The 17,859-nt window shown below is 46.9% G+C and overlaps 4 non-coding genes across 4 annotated transcripts; all 4 read left to right on the top strand.

The window, feature by feature from the left end:
- Positions 1–4,839: 4,839 nt before the first annotated feature.
- On the top strand, positions 4,840–4,912 carry TRNAK-UUU (transfer RNA lysine (anticodon UUU)). The gene has a single exon. It is a non-coding gene; the product is annotated as a tRNA-Lys (tRNA).
- Positions 4,913–5,580: 668 nt separating this feature from the next.
- Positions 5,581–5,667, top strand: TRNAS-UGA (transfer RNA serine (anticodon UGA)). The gene has a single exon. It is a non-coding gene; the product is annotated as a tRNA-Ser (tRNA).
- Positions 5,668–14,562: 8,895 nt separating this feature from the next.
- Positions 14,563–14,635, top strand: TRNAK-UUU (transfer RNA lysine (anticodon UUU)). The gene has a single exon. It is a non-coding gene; the product is annotated as a tRNA-Lys (tRNA).
- A 666-nt stretch (positions 14,636–15,301) lies between these two features.
- TRNAS-UGA (transfer RNA serine (anticodon UGA)) lies at positions 15,302–15,388 on the top strand. Its single transcript has one exon. It is a non-coding gene; the product is annotated as a tRNA-Ser (tRNA).
- Positions 15,389–17,859: the final 2,471 nt, after the last annotated feature.

Here is a 17,859-nt window from a genome sequence, read left to right as displayed (position 1 = left end):
AATGACCAGTGCAATTCGCGCATCTGTCGGTAGAGGGTTCAGATAAAGTAAGTAGCTCGCAAAGAGGGAGTTCCCCGGCTGGTACCAATAGATAGAGCGACTAGTAAGAGTAAGATAAGCAAAGGCCTTTCTTTCCCCCTTTCCCCGGACCGATGACTCGCTCGTTCAGTACTGCTAACTATTTATTATAGGAGGATGCCGCCCCCTCGGGACTACCAGTAGCTTCGGTTGTTGAATCTCGTGCAAGTTCGGTTTTGGTTGCAAGCGGAACGTAGGCGCTTTAGGTGTGTGTTGATCTCGCTTCGTCTAATGTCGTATGTATTCTAGAGGTGGTGTGGTCATTGACCTCAATGCTAATGGTTATCCCCAAGGTTCAACGAATGAATGAAGCTATGATCCGGATAGAGATGATGGTCTTCCTCTGATGTCTTCAAGCCGGCCAACATAGAATATACGATAGGCGAAGCAGCCTCTTCTATAGGCTCGCCTATTGATAGATAGCAGGTTGCTTCCAAGCTCAAACCATTTTCAACTGAATTGCGACTTTTTTCTTCTTATTGCTTGTTCGACTTTTCTCGTTGGCGTAGTGCTCTATTCGGTCGGAACCCTGTTCGAGAACCTTCTCTCATAGATTCCCTTCACCAAGTCATCGCCAGCACTCAACTCCCTTGGTGTCAAAGGGCGAGTTTCTTTCTTGTCTTGCCCATTTCTTTATTCTCATTGGAGAAAGACTCTCCCGCGGCAAGGTTTTACACATAGGGCCAGCTGCTTTCTTTATCTCGCTTGCCGTTAGTCCGTCTAGCGCCTTTCGGTTGGGGTCCCCCCCCGGGGGTTAGACCGCTTGGGTGATTTTTCGAGTATCGAAGGCAGTCAACGTGTCAGCCATTCAACTCCTATTAGACTTGTCAATCCTTTGCTCTTTTTCCTTCTCTCTTCCAGTTCTCTCCCTATACTTTATTTGACAGGGGCTACGCACTCTATCAATAAGAAGAAAAAAGTCGCAATTCAGGGTAGGATCAAGCTTTCAAGGAATGGACGGGCGTAGGCAACATAGTGAACGCTGCAACTAGATATGAGATCGATGTCTTAAAAGACAGATGTTGAGAGAAACTTAAAGACTTCTTTATTGCGTTGCGAAGAGAGATCGAAGACGAAGATTTTCTGACCTTGAGATAGGATAATGAAAAGGGCGGCTTTCTACTGCTAAAGGATGGAAAAGACAGATAAAGGAAGAACCCACCGGAAAGGCATACCTCAAGGAGCACCAATCCCCCCCGGGAAAGATCTATCTGCACGAAGCCGACCTATGGATAGAAAGAAAGATGCAGGAAAGGAAAATGAAATATTCAATCCAAATATGCTTTGGGAGTGTGAGATAGGCAGCCATATGCCATATATAGTTCTAGTACGTACGCAGCCGAACAACCGCAGGGGCTTCCAGCAGTGATAGCTGAACGTCGCAGATGGTCCGCCCTAAAGCAGGAGCAACCATTGAAATCGGAAATCAACGTCAGGTCCCGGCTATCCGAAAAAGGCAGACTTTTGCGGAGGATCACAAAATGCAACACAACAAGGGGCGACGCTTGCGCGAAGGAAAAAGCGAATCAATCAGAATTGAGACAGCCCCTCCCATATCATAAGAAAGGCGAAAGAGATATTTTCGAGCCTGCAAGCAGCAACATTAGATCAACAAAGCTGAAAAGCCGTTGCGCTAACGCTTGTAGTTTAGGGGTATATTAGGGGTATAGTAGGGTTCCAAACCTTTCTAAAACTTTTCGAATAAGGTAAGCTTTTTTCCACCCTCTTCTCTGCCTAGCCGCATATGTAGAAAAAGAGGGAGCGGAGAAGGAAGAACAACCGTTTGACTTTGGCACATGAGGTGGCGGGTTTGGCTAGGTAACATAATGGAAATGTATCGGACTGCAAATCCTGGAATGACGGTTCGACCCCGTCCTTGGCCTCAAGGAGTGGTGAGCAGCACAGAACTTGTTTCAATCAAATGTTTTGGGGCTTTCCTTTGTTAGAAATCCACAGACAACATTGACGAACTTCCAAACCAAAGAAATGCAACATGAGAAGGAGCTTTTTACGTTACGCTTCAATAGAATGAATTCAGTAAGGGTAGAGTACGCTTGTTGTTTGAATAGGTCGATCGAAGGTCCTGTGCCACTTTCACGGAAATCTATCTGACCTGAAATCCATCTTTGTCCAGCCAGTTCATAACAAAATCTTAGACCAAGGGTCGATGGAATTGAGACCGAGTTGGTTGAGGAAAAGGAAACCCCAGCGACCAAGCACTCCCGCCCCCAAAAGCTACGACCGAAGAACCTTAAGGTTGTCGAGGACACGTCTGAAGAAGAGGCGGGCGCCCTCCCTATCCACCACTCTAAAGGTTACCACCCTACCTACTAATGGACTGTGAGGGGGGTAGGCGAAGGGGAACCGACCGTAAACCCGAACCGCTTGCAGAATCAAATCCCCCTGAATAGTCCATATCTATCTATAAGCTATAAGGGTTGGGGATGAATGAAACCAATCAGAAGTCTCGCGCAAGCGAAGCCGGGCTTTTAGAGATGAGCCGCAGCGCAACGACTAGGACTCGTTAAGGAGGAGTTTTGAGCGTGAGCTACCACTCATGCAGCGGCAAGGACCCGCAACTCTCGAAGGGGCCACCTTAGCCCGAATCACTGCTGCAAACCCTCCCTTTACTCAATGGATAGCGCTTATTCTCTTGAAATCAAGAAAATGAGCCCTTACCTTAACCTTAGGGAGAAAGAAAAGAAAGAGGTCTTTATTGAAGAGGCTTTGCACCTGAAATAGGACTAATGCAGATCCTCAAGCCTCAATGGAATGGACCTAGCCAAGTGTGGGATAGCCCTTCTGCTAGGCTTCCCCGCCATTAATGTTGATGGGCGCCTTGGTTCCCGCATCTGATCGATCGATTGAGCCCCTGCCCGACCCGGCGGAAGCAGAAGCGTCGCGCAAAAGCGCGCTAAGAAAGGTTGCTTCTGTCGGCCTTTCTGTGCAAGAGTCCATCAATAGCGGAAGAGAGGGTTACCGTACATACAAGACTCTTCCAGTTCTGACTAGTCAAGTAGTATAACAGCTGTCTCTTATCAACTAGCCCAACTCGGTGGGTTGCCTTTTGAATTCAGTAGATAGAAGCAATTAGTCGATAGATAAGGAGTAGGTGAGTGAGTCCTCACTGACCTGAGTGATTTCGATCACCTAGCAGGCCTTTGATTTGGTAGGTAAGATCGCCAAAGCGTATCATCAGATTTGACTACGAAGAAAGGCACTCGAAGTGAGACGGCACCATCTTGTGCAACGCAACTACCGTTGCGCCTCTATCATCTTCCATCCGGTAGACGCTTCTCAAACTATTAATATTAAAAGGGCCCCGGCTTCTTTCCAGAATGTGAGTTCGACCGCAGCTGCCCGGGATCGACGTTCCTTGCCAACTATCGACCCCGATCTTGGGTATTACCGCCTAACCTTTGTCAATCACACTAAAGCGGAGCACCCAACTATGGCGACGGTTTGACTGTTAAGGAGAGGGTTAGTCAATCCAGCCCGAGACGCGTTCGTTGACAAAACCGCCGTAGGAATGGAGACCTTTCAATAGAGCGGAGGCGAACTGATCAACGAGAAAGAGGCCCTACTCAAACCAAACGAATACACTACGACGATCGAACTGCACTCATGCCTCTCCCGCGTCAAGTTGACCGCCCCCCCCCGGAAGAAGAATAGCCCTGCTCTCTAGCCGACTGATCTCGTTGATCATATAACTGGGAGGGAACGTTTCACATTAGAGGTGAACGATCAGAGGTGTCCTCTAATCACCACGATGAGACTGGTCCCTCTTTTAGTAGACTCAGCTATGAATATTCATGAAGAAATGAATGCCGGGCTCTTTCTTTCACTGCTAACCCCAAGAAGTGGCAGGAATGCTGAGACTTTCTCTTTCGTCGAGCCCCGAGCTTGTGGTCCTCCTTTGAGTGTGGATGAAATTGGATGAATCTGTCAAGTCAAGGAAAACGTACGTAGCAGCAAGGATGGTGCATCGCCTATTTATCGTTCTGGCTCGGGAGCCAAAACGAACACGCCTGCTACCTACTGTACTGGACCTTCGACCAGGCATTCGACCTTTGTCGAATCTACACCAAGCATTGCGCTCGAACAGTTGAGCGGCCAGCAATTTCCGTACACAGATATAGATTCATTCTTCGTACCTGGTCCAACCTCACAACCCTTCGCGGGTTGGTTAGAAGTCCGTCTTGTTTGGGTTGACGGAATTGGATAAAGAAAAGAGCTTTACAAGCGGCATTGCCGGAACAACGGTCAACAAAGACCGTCAAACCATAGAGCACTGCTCCTCCCTTTCTCCGTCTTTAAAGCTTGTTGTATGGTGGCTGGAAAGAAAGACGACCTCACTTTCTCGTAGATGGTGTCAGTGAGAGCGACTTTAGTCTCCCCCGTTGACCTTCTTTTTTAGATAGAACCTTCAATGAGTGGAAACAAGAAACCAACCTAAAAAAGGTGCTTGTTGAGGTTGGTCGGCTTTAGAGCCCGACGCCCCATCGTATGGGTTGGGTGCGTCGAGCGCATCTTTCTCATCTCGATCGACGGCTTTCCGATTGTTTGATTGCATGGGCGCGTTAGCACTCCTGCAAGAGCCTAGCTAATGCGCGCCCTTACGTTTTCTTCGTTTGCTCTGCAGTACGAGCCTCATACAGAGCCGCGCCCTTTTAATATTAATAGTTTGAGAAGAAGGCCAGACCCAACCCTGCCCTTTTTTCCGCATCAATCCTTCTTTCTTTTATTACGACATCTTTTTTTGGGTGTATAGCTCAGTTGGCAGAGCATTGGGCTTTTAACCTAATGGTCGCAGGTTCAAGTCCTGCTATACCCAAACCTACCTTACGCAAACCTCTTTTTAGTAAGAATGCGTAGTAGCGTTCAAATCTCACTCTTTGGCCTTTAGACTCGCTTCAGCGACTTCGCCCTTTAAGGCCGACGGGTAAGGAGTAGTCAAAGAGTGGCTCGGGAACAGCTTTTGACTAGTAGGGGCTAATCACAGGTTGAGAGTCCAATCTCAGAGATAGAGCTTAGTCTCTCTATAGTCGGTAGTCAACTAGTCGAAGGCGTAGGTGTTGACTTGATCCAATAGAGTCAGAACACCTTTCTATCTCAAAGGAATGGTGCTCGATGAAAGGATCCAGATTCCACACGTTGCAGTGGGCTGGGGAGAGAGCTGCTCTGCGAAACTGGGCGTTCCGTGTTTTTATGGAGGAACCATACTCGAAAGAGAATAGAAAGAGCCTTCAAAAAAAAGCGAGTGAGTGATGGGCAACCTTTTTCTATATGTTGCTTGTGAGCCGCCAAGTACCAGTCTCGCAACAGTACTGGCCCAAAAAAAAGGATCCTTCACTTGCTGATCGTTTGCGAGTCGAACTCGCTCTCTTGTACCCGCAGGGAGCGGAGCAACCGACGGTGCATAAACTCATATAGAAACAAGCGTAGCGAAGCACATAGAGTGGCCCTGCCCGCCAGCGCGCGGATAGATAGGGCGGGCGAAGGGGATGGATGTCTGAGCGGTTGAAAGAGTCGGTCTTGAAAACCGAAGTATTGATAGGAATACCGGGGGTTCGAATCCCTCTCCATCCGCGAGGTCATAAGTTCTCTCTTGCCTTATCTATAGATAATAATGAATCGGATCGACTCGACTGATATGATAGATGGAATGTACGTTTGTCTTATGATTGAGTTAGGACCTTGTCTCCCTTTCGTTATCTTCCGCTCATATTGTATAAGGTATAGGTTGGGAAAGGGCCGGGTGGATTACCTTTGTACGCTAAGTCGAAGATCTCGGTGGTCGTGTGAGTGGTTGATAAACAGCGATTGCTGTTTTCTTTAGGAAGTCCCAACGCTGTGAGGCTTAAGAGACAAAGAAAACGGCGGATACTTTTCTGGGTGGAAGGTTTAGACCCTAATGAATCGACTATCAAGGGTTAGCTACATCAGCACTCAAATTCCTTCCCCTGAACAACGTATGAGACAAAAAGCAATCTCACATCAGGAATTTCTTCTACGGTACCCTTCTGTGATCACTAAACGTTCTGGACAAAAAGGGATAGCTGCTACACTATCCGTACAATACCCGGTGTCAGACAATTCACAGAAAAGGAGAAGTCCCTTTACCAAGAGCTGCTTTTAGGGTTTGAGATAGACTAGCTCTTTCTTTTATACGCTTTTTTTACCATATCTATTGAGAACAGCTCTTTGTCTTCTTACGACTGAGAGCTACCCTACTAAATTAGTAGCTGATGGGGAAACTATCGAGCCGACCACTGTAGACTGTGCTTAGTTGTTGAAGGAGTAGGGGTAGATTGTCTTTCCCTCGCTATCTTAGGAGTCTCTGCTCTGCAGTCTAGATGAGTCACTGCCCTGCCTATTAGGACACCTAGGACACCGGCCCTATCAACTCTCTCTCTCGGTGACGCCTATTGTCGATCAAGGATTATCCTATATAATGTGTTCAAGCAATTCCTGTAGAAAGAAAAGCTGAATTCCATCCATCCTCTCCTGCTTATTCATTATGAATTAAGGCGAGTTACTTCATACCTTTGACTACTCCTGAGAGATATAGTGGAAAGATTTTGTTATGGTGGCGAGTGGGGAATGAAAAGACCAATGCAGCAGAGAACGACCGCATGAATCTACATCCACTTATTAAGACAGACGACCGAGAAAGAAAGGTTCTACGTTTGAACATTGGTTGATCAACGCGTGCTAGCCGCTGCTTCATTTCGTATAGTGAGTTGGCTTTCTCTGTTTTCTCTGTTAGGGGTCTATTTTCTCTGACTTGACTCAGCTTGACCTACTTGACTCAGCGGTTAGAGTATCGCTTTCATACGGCGAGAGTCATTGGTTCAAATCCAATAGTAGGTAAAACTGACCGAAACCCCTGCTTTTGCCAGCACCTATCCTATCAAAAAAAGCAGCACGTACTCGTTAGCTACTCCTGAAAGGAGGGTCAAAGCATCGGTTGCTTCCCCTTGTGGCCTTCTTCGACTGCCTTGACACCAACATATCAAGGAATCCCACCTCTTCCACAAGTAGGTGGAGACCAGGAGGGTCGGAAACCCCAACGGGAAACTTTTCCCTTCAATAACGAAAAAGGACACACGATTCTTTCGCGAAGCGCTCTCTCAGACGTTTCCACTCCTGCCCCCGCAAGCAAAGAGTTTTCAAGATAGCAGGCGACCAAGTGAAAGTGAACAGCTCCAAGCAAATCTTCTAGAGAACCTTCCCTTTTCTTCTTTGACTTAACTCTTGTTAAGGGAGAGCTCTTAGAAATGTCATTTCATTGATTCATTGATGGGCTGAAGTTGGCTACTCCTAATGGAACCGATCTTCAATCTTCACTTCAATGGGGGCGGATCAGAAGTTCCAAATTGTTTGGATGTTGCTGGGCAGCAGTCGTTCAAAACAGCTCTGATTGGTAATGTTGGCGATGCCAAGCATGCTCAGGACGGATCTAGCGCTAAGAAAGTATGAAGGAGGTTTCCAGCGATCTTGGGACAGCCGGTTATGGTGGGTGGCGTCCCCCGCATTGAGATCCCTGAAGAGGTCTACGAACGCGGTCTGCAGCGGTGTAAGTTCAATTTGCTTGCCAAGCTCATAACTCATAATGGGGGCGGGTTTTGAGAGGTTGACGGTGGAGGAGTTGCGCGCCAAGTCTTCGAGTAAATAGCACACTAAGGGGCGGGAAATAGGTTCTAGGGGACCTATCTATCCAAGTTCTGGTTCTAGCTTTTCTAATCGGAAGAACTAGATCTTCCTTTCGATCAAAGAGGTGCTGTAGATGTAACACCAACAAAATCTCAATTTGAAAATCCTAGCAAAAAAGCAATAAATCAACAGGCATACCAATAGACATACTAGACATACCTTGAATCTAGCTTAGCAATCCTTACTTTGATTCTCTTATTTCATTTCGAGTGAAGACGTTAGCAAGAAGTCTATCCATAAAAAGAGCACTTGCATTTCTAGTTTAATGGTATAGATGGCACACCAAAAATGAAGAAAAGATCAGTCTACAACTCTACAATTTGGAAGAGGAGCTGCTCTTTCAATTCCCAGATCCACAACAACAGAACTTCTTCCACGAATAGGTGTTCGCCATGGGGAAGAAATAGTTGAAGAAGTCATTTAATCAAATCAGCACGAGGATATGACGAACGGCTGGAAGACTTGTGGTGGTCCCTAAGAAGGCCCTACAGCCGACACAATAGGCCTGAGAGAGACTCTTCAATGGATCTGATCTATAAACAAAGCCTGGCCCTGGGATTGGAGAGATGACTAGAAAGAACCAGAAGACTAGACAATGCTTACCCTAAATCCCTGTGTTTTCACTTGGTGCGAGCTCATGATGAGACAAGAGGCGATGAATACTCCCCTATATTGATATTGGTGGTTGTTCTGCCAAACCTGCACGTGTGACTAGAGGACAAGTTGCTCATAGAAAGGCCGGCGAGTGCTTCTTACCGAAAGAATGTGCTTCCACGGCCGGAGAAAGAAGGTTCATAGATCACCGATCGGACAATATCTGGATCAGTCGTAAAAACAAAGTGTTAAAAGAAGCCCTAGCGGCTTAATCTTTGATTTCGTCCAATATTCATGCAATGCACGTTAGGCTATCCAACCTGTCACTGGCGTTGTAGCGCGCGAGTCTGAGCCAGGCCAGGGAAAAGACAGAGGATAGACTGATATGCACTCATAGACTAGCCAGCACTCATAACACACTCACTGCAAAGACTATTCTACGATCTTCTTCTTCAGCTTCTTCGTAGATTTCCGTAATCCGTTGAAGTGCACCAGACGAAGTGAATATCCTTAGGGCAATGGCAATTTCCACTCATCCGATCCTTCCCTCGCTGGCCCGCATGCGTGTATGACATTAATAATAGCCTGCAGGTTTGGTACTAGTAGTGCTTTGTTTCGCCTTTATCAAACAAGTCAATCGAAAATGTACGGTAGATATTCAACGAATGGGGCTTCTTCCCTGCGTAATCTGCTTTTGACCTTCTGGTGGGCGAGAAGGTTGTGTTAATCCATGCGTCCTTTGAGCTACTATCGACCTTTGTGAGAGAAATTCCCTTATTCTACCGACTGAAGCGAAGGTTAGCAGCCAACAATTGGTACCCTAAACACTAAGTCTTACTGTCCTTACTAAAGCGCATTGGCACCTGCTGAGTGAGAGATTTCTGTTTGAACTCTGTCTGTACAGAACTAAAGGGAATCAATAGGCTTAAAGCGGTTCTTCGCCCTTGACTTTATGAATAATGCTCTTCTCTCTAGAAAATATCCTATGTCACTAGAACAGGTGAGGAAGACCGGAAATCACTGTACTGGCAATTCAAGATTCACTCCTTCCATGCCAACAAGCCTTAAAGTTAAAGTTAAAGTAGAGTACTTGACTTGAAAAAGAAGCAAAAGAAGAGAGATGAGATCAAGCTTTGAAGTTGGTAGCTGAAAGAAAGCTGTTCGTGAAGGTCAGGCCAGAGCATAAGGAAGGAAGCGAACTCCTACGTATATGTTAGAGTACCGAAGCTCAATGGCATTGATCACACCTACGTAAAGAAGAAAGGAAATACCTAGCGCCCCGGTCCCTCCATTGCCAACAAAGTACTTGGGCTGGCTTAGAGGACATTTCGCGCAATGACCAGTGCAATTCGCGCATCTGTCGGTAGAGGGTTCAGATAAAGTAAGTAGCTCGCAAAGAGGGAGTTCCCCGGCTGGTACCAATAGATAGAGCGACTAGTAAGAGTAAGATAAGCAAAGGCCTTTCTTTCCCCCTTTCCCCGGACCGATGACTCGCTCGTTCAGTACTGCTAACTATTTATTATAGGAGGATGCCGCCCCCTCGGGACTACCAGTAGCTTCGGTTGTTGAATCTCGTGCAAGTTCGGTTTTGGTTGCAAGCGGAACGTAGGCGCTTTAGGTGTGTGTTGATCTCGCTTCGTCTAATGTCGTATGTATTCTAGAGGTGGTGTGGTCATTGACCTCAATGCTAATGGTTATCCCCAAGGTTCAACGAATGAATGAAGCTATGATCCGGATAGAGATGATGGTCTTCCTCTGATGTCTTCAAGCCGGCCAACATAGAATATACGATAGGCGAAGCAGCCTCTTCTATAGGCTCGCCTATTGATAGATAGCAGGTTGCTTCCAAGCTCAAACCATTTTCAACTGAATTGCGACTTTTTTCTTCTTATTGCTTGTTCGACTTTTCTCGTTGGCGTAGTGCTCTATTCGGTCGGAACCCTGTTCGAGAACCTTCTCTCATAGATTCCCTTCACCAAGTCATCGCCAGCACTCAACTCCCTTGGTGTCAAAGGGCGAGTTTCTTTCTTGTCTTGCCCATTTCTTTATTCTCATTGGAGAAAGACTCTCCCGCGGCAAGGTTTTACACATAGGGCCAGCTGCTTTCTTTATCTCGCTTGCCGTTAGTCCGTCTAGCGCCTTTCGGTTGGGGTCCCCCCCCCGGGGGTTAGACCGCTTGGGTGATTTTTCGAGTATCGAAGGCAGTCAACGTGTCAGCCATTCAACTCCTATTAGACTTGTCAATCCTTTGCTCTTTTTCCTTCTCTCTTCCAGTTCTCTCCCTATACTTTATTTGACAGGGGCTACGCACTCTATCAATAAGAAGAAAAAAGTCGCAATTCAGGGTAGGATCAAGCTTTCAAGGAATGGACGGGCGTAGGCAACATAGTGAACGCTGCAACTAGATATGAGATCGATGTCTTAAAAGACAGATGTTGAGAGAAACTTAAAGACTTCTTTATTGCGTTGCGAAGAGAGATCGAAGACGAAGATTTTCTGACCTTGAGATAGGATAATGAAAAGGGCGGCTTTCTACTGCTAAAGGATGGAAAAGACAGATAAAGGAAGAACCCACCGGAAAGGCATACCTCAAGGAGCACCAATCCCCCCCGGGAAAGATCTATCTGCACGAAGCCGACCTATGGATAGAAAGAAAGATGCAGGAAAGGAAAATGAAATATTCAATCCAAATATGCTTTGGGAGTGTGAGATAGGCAGCCATATGCCATATATAGTTCTAGTACGTACGCAGCCGAACAACCGCAGGGGCTTCCAGCAGTGATAGCTGAACGTCGCAGATGGTCCGCCCTAAAGCAGGAGCAACCATTGAAATCGGAAATCAACGTCAGGTCCCGGCTATCCGAAAAAGGCAGACTTTTGCGGAGGATCACAAAATGCAACACAACAAGGGGCGACGCTTGCGCGAAGGAAAAAGCGAATCAATCAGAATTGAGACAGCCCCTCCCATATCATAAGAAAGGCGAAAGAGATATTTTCGAGCCTGCAAGCAGCAACATTAGATCAACAAAGCTGAAAAGCCGTTGCGCTAACGCTTGTAGTTTAGGGGTATATTAGGGGTATAGTAGGGTTCCAAACCTTTCTAAAACTTTTCGAATAAGGTAAGCTTTTTTCCACCCTCTTCTCTGCCTAGCCGCATATGTAGAAAAAGAGGGAGCGGAGAAGGAAGAACAACCGTTTGACTTTGGCACATGAGGTGGCGGGTTTGGCTAGGTAACATAATGGAAATGTATCGGACTGCAAATCCTGGAATGACGGTTCGACCCCGTCCTTGGCCTCAAGGAGTGGTGAGCAGCACAGAACTTGTTTCAATCAAATGTTTTGGGGCTTTCCTTTGTTAGAAATCCACAGACAACATTGACGAACTTCCAAACCAAAGAAATGCAACATGAGAAGGAGCTTTTTACGTTACGCTTCAATAGAATGAATTCAGTAAGGGTAGAGTACGCTTGTTGTTTGAATAGGTCGATCGAAGGTCCTGTGCCACTTTCACGGAAATCTATCTGACCTGAAATCCATCTTTGTCCAGCCAGTTCATAACAAAATCTTAGACCAAGGGTCGATGGAATTGAGACCGAGTTGGTTGAGGAAAAGGAAACCCCAGCGACCAAGCACTCCCGCCCCCAAAAGCTACGACCGAAGAACCTTAAGGTTGTCGAGGACACGTCTGAAGAAGAGGCGGGCGCCCTCCCTATCCACCACTCTAAAGGTTACCACCCTACCTACTAATGGACTGTGAGGGGGGTAGGCGAAGGGGAACCGACCGTAAACCCGAACCGCTTGCAGAATCAAATCCCCCTGAATAGTCCATATCTATCTATAAGCTATAAGGGTTGGGGATGAATGAAACCAATCAGAAGTCTCGCGCAAGCGAAGCCGGGCTTTTAGAGATGAGCCGCAGCGCAACGACTAGGACTCGTTAAGGAGGAGTTTTGAGCGTGAGCTACCACTCATGCAGCGGCAAGGACCCGCAACTCTCGAAGGGGCCACCTTAGCCCGAATCACTGCTGCAAACCCTCCCTTTACTCAATGGATAGCGCTTATTCTCTTGAAATCAAGAAAATGAGCCCTTACCTTAACCTTAGGGAGAAAGAAAAGAAAGAGGTCTTTATTGAAGAGGCTTTGCACCTGAAATAGGACTAATGCAGATCCTCAAGCCTCAATGGAATGGACCTAGCCAAGTGTGGGATAGCCCTTCTGCTAGGCTTCCCCGCCATTAATGTTGATGGGCGCCTTGGTTCCCGCATCTGATCGATCGATTGAGCCCCTGCCCGACCCGGCGGAAGCAGAAGCGTCGCGCAAAAGCGCGCTAAGAAAGGTTGCTTCTGTCGGCCTTTCTGTGCAAGAGTCCATCAATAGCGGAAGAGAGGGTTACCGTACATACAAGACTCTTCCAGTTCTGACTAGTCAAGTAGTATAACAGCTGTCTCTTATCAACTAGCCCAACTCGGTGGGTTGCCTTTTGAATTCAGTAGATAGAAGCAATTAGTCGATAGATAAGGAGTAGGTGAGTGAGTCCTCACTGACCTGAGTGATTTCGATCACCTAGCAGGCCTTTGATTTGGTAGGTAAGATCGCCAAAGCGTATCATCAGATTTGACTACGAAGAAAGGCACTCGAAGTGAGACGGCACCATCTTGTGCAACGCAACTACCGTTGCGCCTCTATCATCTTCCATCCGGTAGACGCTTCTCAAACTATTAATATTAAAAGGGCCCCGGCTTCTTTCCAGAATGTGAGTTCGACCGCAGCTGCCCGGGATCGACGTTCCTTGCCAACTATCGACCCCGATCTTGGGTATTACCGCCTAACCTTTGTCAATCACACTAAAGCGGAGCACCCAACTATGGCGACGGTTTGACTGTTAAGGAGAGGGTTAGTCAATCCAGCCCGAGACGCGTTCGTTGACAAAACCGCCGTAGGAATGGAGACCTTTCAATAGAGCGGAGGCGAACTGATCAACGAGAAAGAGGCCCTACTCAAACCAAACGAATACACTACGACGATCGAACTGCACTCATGCCTCTCCCGCGTCAAGTTGACCGCCCCCCCCCGGAAGAAGAATAGCCCTGCTCTCTAGCCGACTGATCTCGTTGATCATATAACTGGGAGGGAACGTTTCACATTAGAGGTGAACGATCAGAGGTGTCCTCTAATCACCACGATGAGACTGGTCCCTCTTTTAGTAGACTCAGCTATGAATATTCATGAAGAAATGAATGCCGGGCTCTTTCTTTCACTGCTAACCCCAAGAAGTGGCAGGAATGCTGAGACTTTCTCTTTCGTCGAGCCCCGAGCTTGTGGTCCTCCTTTGAGTGTGGATGAAATTGGATGAATCTGTCAAGTCAAGGAAAACGTACGTAGCAGCAAGGATGGTGCATCGCCTATTTATCGTTCTGGCTCGGGAGCCAAAACGAACACGCCTGCTACCTACTGTACTGGACCTTCGACCAGGCATTCGACCTTTGTCGAATCTACACCAAGCATTGCGCTCGAACAGTTGAGCGGCCAGCAATTTCCGTACACAGATATAGATTCATTCTTCGTACCTGGTCCAACCTCACAACCCTTCGCGGGTTGGTTAGAAGTCCGTCTTGTTTGGGTTGACGGAATTGGATAAAGAAAAGAGCTTTACAAGCGGCATTGCCGGAACAACGGTCAACAAAGACCGTCAAACCATAGAGCACTGCTCCTCCCTTTCTCCGTCTTTAAAGCTTGTTGTATGGTGGCTGGAAAGAAAGACGACCTCACTTTCTCGTAGATGGTGTCAGTGAGAGCGACTTTAGTCTCCCCCGTTGACCTTCTTTTTTAGATAGAACCTTCAATGAGTGGAAACAAGAAACCAACCTAAAAAAGGTGCTTGTTGAGGTTGGTCGGCTTTAGAGCCCGACGCCCCATCGTATGGGTTGGGTGCGTCGAGCGCATCTTTCTCATCTCGATCGACGGCTTTCCGATTGTTTGATTGCATGGGCGCGTTAGCACTCCTGCAAGAGCCTAGCTAATGCGCGCCCTTACGTTTTCTTCGTTTGCTCTGCAGTACGAGCCTCATACAGAGCCGCGCCCTTTTAATATTAATAGTTTGAGAAGAAGGCCAGACCCAACCCTGCCCTTTTTTCCGCATCAATCCTTCTTTCTTTTATTACGACATCTTTTTTTGGGTGTATAGCTCAGTTGGCAGAGCATTGGGCTTTTAACCTAATGGTCGCAGGTTCAAGTCCTGCTATACCCAAACCTACCTTACGCAAACCTCTTTTTAGTAAGAATGCGTAGTAGCGTTCAAATCTCACTCTTTGGCCTTTAGACTCGCTTCAGCGACTTCGCCCTTTAAGGCCGACGGGTAAGGAGTAGTCAAAGAGTGGCTCGGGAACAGCTTTTGACTAGTAGGGGCTAATCACAGGTTGAGAGTCCAATCTCAGAGATAGAGCTTAGTCTCTCTATAGTCGGTAGTCAACTAGTCGAAGGCGTAGGTGTTGACTTGATCCAATAGAGTCAGAACACCTTTCTATCTCAAAGGAATGGTGCTCGATGAAAGGATCCAGATTCCACACGTTGCAGTGGGCTGGGGAGAGAGCTGCTCTGCGAAACTGGGCGTTCCGTGTTTTTATGGAGGAACCATACTCGAAAGAGAATAGAAAGAGCCTTCAAAAAAAGCGAGTGAGTGATGGGCAACCTTTTTCTATATGTTGCTTGTGAGCCGCCAAGTACCAGTCTCGCAACAGTACTGGCCCAAAAAAAGGATCCTTCACTTGCTGATCGTTTGCGAGTCGAACTCGCTCTCTTGTACCCGCAGGGAGCGGAGCAACCGACGGTGCATAAACTCATATAGAAACAAGCGTAGCGAAGCACATAGAGTGGCCCTGCCCGCCAGCGCGCGGATAGATAGGGCGGGCGAAGGGGATGGATGTCTGAGCGGTTGAAAGAGTCGGTCTTGAAAACCGAAGTATTGATAGGAATACCGGGGGTTCGAATCCCTCTCCATCCGCGAGGTCATAAGTTCTCTCTTGCCTTATCTATAGATAATAATGAATCGGATCGACTCGACTGATATGATAGATGGAATGTACGTTTGTCTTATGATTGAGTTAGGACCTTGTCTCCCTTTCGTTATCTTCCGCTCATATTGTATAAGGTATAGGTGGGAAAGGGCGGGTGGATTACCTTTGTACGCTAAGTCGAAGATCTCGGTGGTCGTGTGAGTGGTTGATAAACAGCGATTGCTGTTTTCTTTAGGAAGTCCCAACGCTGTGAGGCTTAAGAGACAAAGAAAACGGCGGATACTTTTCTGGGTGGAAGGTTTAGACCCTAATGAATCGACTATCAAGGGTTAGCTACATCAGCACTCAAATTCCTTCCCCTGAACAACGTATGAGACAAAAAGCAATCTCACATCAGGAATTTCTTCTACGGTACCCTTCTGTGATCACTAAACGTTCTGGACAAAAGGATAGCTGCTACACTATCCGTACAATACCCGGTGTCAGACATTCACAGAAAAGGAGAAGTCCCTTTACCAAGAGCTGCTTTTAGGGTTGAGATAGACTAGCTCTTTCTTTTATACGCTTTTTTTACCATATCTATTGAGAACAGCTCTTTGTCTTCTTACGACTGAGAGCTACCCTACTAAATTTAGCTGATGGGGAACTATCGAGCCGACCACTGTAGACTGTGCTTAGTTGTTGAAGGAGTAGGGGTAGATTGTCTTTCCCTCGCTATCTTAGGAGTCTCTGCTCTGCAGTCTAGATGAGTCACTGCCCTGCCTATTAGGACACCTAGGACACCGGCCCTATCAACTCTCTCTCTCGGTGACGCCTATTGTCGATCAAGGATTATCCTATATAATGTGTTCAAGCAATTCCTGTAGAAAGAAAAGCTGAATTCCATCCATCCTCTCCTGCTTATTCATTATGAATTAAGGCGAGTTACTTCATACCTTTGACTACTCCTGAGAGATATAGTGGAAAGATTTTGTTATGGTGGCGAGTGGGGAATGAAAAGACCAATGCAGCAGAGAACGACCGCATGAATCTACATCCACTTATTAAGACAGACGACCGAGAAAGAAAGGTTCTACGTTTGAACATTGGTTGATCAACGCGTGCTAGCCGCCGCTGCTTCATTTCGTATAGTGAGTTGGCTTTCTCTGTTTTCTCTGTTAGGGGTCTATTTTCTCTGACTTGACTCAGCTTGACCTACTTGACTCAGCGGTTAGAGTATCGCTTTCATACGGCGAGAGTCATTGGTTCAAATCCAATAGTAGGTAAAACTGACCGAAACCCCTGCTTTTGCCAGCACCTATCCTATCAAAAAAAGCAGCACGTACTCGTTAGCTACTCCTGAAAGGAGGGTCAAAGCATCGGTTGCTTCCCCTTGTGGCCTTCTTCGACTGCCTTGACACCAACATATCAAGGAATCCCACCTCTTCCACAAGTAGGTGGAGACCAGGAGGGTCGGAAACCCCAACGGGAAACTTTTCCCTTCAATAACGAAAAAGGACACACGATTTCTTTCGCGAAGCGCTCTCTCAGACGTTTCCACTCCTGCCCCCGCAAGCAAAGAGTTTCAAGATAGCAGGGACCAAGTGAAAGTGAACAGCTCCAAGCAAATCTTCTAGAGAACCTTCCCTTTTCTTCTTTGACTTAACTCTTGTTAAGGGAGAGCTCTTAGAAATGTCATTTCATTGATTCATTGATGGGCTGAATGAAGTGGCTACTCCTAATGGAACGATCTTCAATCTTCACTTCAATGGGGGCGGATCAGAAGTTCCAAATTGTTTGGATGTTGCTGGGCAGCAGTCGTTCAAACAGCTCTGATTGGTAATGTTGGCGATGCCAAGCATGCTCAGGACGGATCTAGCGCTAAGAAAGTATGAAGGAGGTTTCCAGCGATCTTGGGACAGCCGGTTATGGTGGGTGGCGTCCCCCGCATTGAGATCCCTGAAGAGGTCTACGAACGCGGTCTGCGCGGTGTGTGTAAGTTCAATTTGCTTGCCAAGCTCATAACTCATAATGGGGGCGGGTTTGAGAGGTTGACGGTGGAGGAGTTGCGCGCCAAGTCTTCGAGTAAATAGCACACTAAGGGGCGGGAAATAGGTTCTAGGGGACCTATCTATCCAAGTTCTGGTTCTAGCTTTTCTAATCGGAAGAACTAGATCTTCCTTTCGATCAAAGAGGTGCTGTAGATGTAACACCAACAAAATCTCATTTGAAAATCCTAGCAAAAAAGCAATAAATCAACAGGCATACCAATAGACATACTAGACATACCTTGAATCTAGCTTAGCAATCCTTACTTTGATTCTCTTATTCATCATTCGAGTGAAGACGTTAGCAAGAAGTCTATACCATAAAAAGAGCACTTGCTTTCTAGTTTAATGGTATAGATGGCACACCAAAATGAAGAAAAGATCAGTCTACAACTCTACAATTTGGAAGAGGAGCTGCTCTTTCAATTCCC

The sequence above is a fragment of the Andrographis paniculata genome, unplaced genomic scaffold (assembly GCF_009805555.1).
Source record: "Andrographis paniculata isolate CXL003 unplaced genomic scaffold, ASM980555v1 Contig201END, whole genome shotgun sequence".
Taxonomy (NCBI): Eukaryota; Viridiplantae; Streptophyta; class Magnoliopsida; order Lamiales; family Acanthaceae; genus Andrographis; species Andrographis paniculata.
This window is presented reverse-complemented; position numbering and strand designations above follow the sequence as displayed.